A 2,948-nucleotide genomic window follows, 5' to 3' on the forward strand; every position below is an offset into this window, starting at 1 on the left:
AAGCAGGGCAAAGGCTAGCAGAGTTTTTCCAAGGGAACGCACTGCTCATAACAAACACCCTCTTCCAACAACACAAGAGATGATTCTACACATGGACATTACCAGGTGGTAAATACAGAAATCAGATTGTTTACATTCTTTGCAGCCAAAGATGGAGAAGCTCTATACAGTCAGCAAAAACAAGACCGGGAGCTGACTGTGGCTCAGATCATGATAAAGATATTGCAAAATTCAGACTTAAATTGAAGAAAGTAGGGAAAACCACTAGACTATTCAGATATGACCTAAATCAAATCCCTTACAATTATACAATAGAAGTGACAAATAGATTCAAAGGATTAGATCTGACAGATAGAGTGCCTGAAGAACTATGGACAAAGGTTCATAACATTGTACAGGAGGTGGTGACCTAAACCATCCCCAAGAAAAAGAAATGCAAAAAGGCAAAATGGTTGTCTGAGGAGGCCTTACAAATGGCTGAGAAAAGAAGAGAATCAAAAGGCAAAGAAGAAAAGGAAAGATATTGTAATGTAATTAGCCTTCAATTAAAATAAACAATTAAAAAAAAGATATACCCATTGGAATGCAGAGTTCAAAGAATAACAAGGAGAGATAAGAAAGCCTTCCTAAGTGAATGATGCAAAGAAACAAAGAAAAATAATAGAATGGGAAAGACTAGAGATCTCTTCAATAAAATTAGTGATACCAAGGGAACATTTCATGCAAAGATGGGCTTAATAAAGGACAGAAATAGTATGGACCTAACAGAATCAGAAGATATTAATAAGAGATGGCAAGAATACACAGAAGAATTATGCAAAAAAAAAAATCTTAATGACTCAGATAACCTATATGGTGTGACCACTCACTTAGAGCCGGACATCCTGGAGTGCAAAGTCAAGTGGGCCTTAGGAAGCATCATTATGAACCAAGCTAGTGGAGGTGATGGAATTCCAGTTGAGCTATTTCAAATCCTGAAAGATGATTCTGTGAAAGTGCTGCACTCAATACACCAGCAAATTTGGAAAACTCAGCAGTGGCCACAGGACTGGAAAAGGTCAGTTTTCATTCCAGTCCCAAAGAAAGGCAATGCCAAAGAATGCTCAAACTACTGAACAATAGCACTCATTTCACACACTAGCAAAGTAATGCTCAAAATTCTCCAAGCCAGGCTTCAACAGAACGTGAACCAAGAATTTCCAGATGTTCAAGCTGGATTTAGAAAAGGCAGAGGAACAAGAGACCAAATTGCCAACATCCATTGGTACATAGAAAAAGCAAGAGAATTCCAGAAGAGCATCTGCTTCTGCTCTATTGGCTATGCTAAAGGCTTTGACTGTGTGGATCACAACAAACTGTGGAAAATTCTTCAAGAGATGGGAATACCATACCACCTCACCTGCCTCCTGAGAAATCTGTATGCAGGTCAAGAAGCAACAGTTAGAACCAGACATGGAACAATGGATTGGTTCAAAATTTGGAAAGGAGTATGTGAAGGCTGTGTATTGTTATCCTGCTTATTTAACTTATATGCAGAGCACATCATGTGAAATACCAGGCTGGATGAAGCACAAGCTGGAATCAAGATTTCCAGAAGAAACATCAATAATCTCAGGTATGCAGCTGATACCACTATTATGGCAGAAAGTGAAGAGGAACTTAAGAACCTCTTGATGAAAGTGAAAGAAGAGAGTGAAAAATCTGGCTTAAAACTCAACATTCAAAAAACGAAGATCATGGCATCTGGTCCCATCATTTCATCACAAATAGATGAGGAAACAATGGAAACAGTGAAAGACTTTATTTTATTGGGCTCCAAAATCACTTCAGATGGTATCTGCAGCCATGAAAATAAAAGATTGCTCCTTGCTCTTGCTCCTTGGAAGAAAAGCTATGACAAACCTAGACAGCATATTAAAAAGCAGAAACAACACTTTGCAAACAAAAATCCATCTAGTCAAAGCTATGGTTTTCCAGTAGTTATGTATGGATGTGAGAGTTGGACCAAAGAATTGATGCTTTTGAACTGTGGTGTTGGAGAAGAGTCTTGAGAGTCCCTTGGACCTGCAAGGAGATCCAACCAGTCCATCCTAAAGGAAATCAGTCCTGAATATTCATTGGAAGGACTGATGCTGAAGTTGAAGCTCCAGTACTTTGGCCACCTGATTTGAGGAGATGACTCATTAGAAAAGACTCTGATGCTGGGAAAGACTGAGGGCAGGAGGAGAAGGAGACAACAAAGGACAAGATGGTTGGATGGCATCACCGACTCGATGGACGTGAGTTTGAACAAGCTCTGGGAGATGGTGATGGACAGGGAAGCCTGGCGTGCTGTAGTCCATGGGGTCGCAAAATCAGACATGACTGAGCAACTGAACAACAGCAAGAGTATTATTAACTAAATTTTGTTCAAAGTTCACAGAATTTTATGCGTGTCCGTTATTTCTTTTCATATCTTATTTGAGACTCCACATTGTATTTAACTGCGTTGAGTAACTTCAGCTGCATGCAACAAATTCTGGGAAATTTCTTTTCATTTTTATTCTATTACAAATATTTACTATTTCCTTGTTATGGCTTCTTGGATACACCCATCATTTAAAGTGGACATTTAATTTCCAAATACATGGGATTTTTATAGTTATCTCTGATATTAATTTTTCTTTTTTTTAAATTTTATTTTATTTTTAAACTTTACAATATTGTATTAGTTTTGCCAAACATCAAAATGAATCCACTACAGGTATACCCATGCTCCCCATCCTGAACCCTCCTCCCTCCCCACACCCTCCCTCTGGGTCGTCCCAGTGCACCAGCCCCAAGCATCCAGTATCGTGCATTTGACATTAATTTTTAATTTTGATTTTAATTTCTCAATTAAACGCTTTCTTCTCTGCAATTACCCTCCAGTTTTCCAGTCTTCTGTCTTTACTGAAGCTTTCAAGGGC

Source organism: Bos javanicus, chromosome 4, assembly GCF_032452875.1.
Source record: "Bos javanicus breed banteng chromosome 4, ARS-OSU_banteng_1.0, whole genome shotgun sequence".
Lineage (NCBI taxonomy): Eukaryota > Metazoa > Chordata > Mammalia > Artiodactyla > Bovidae > Bos > Bos javanicus.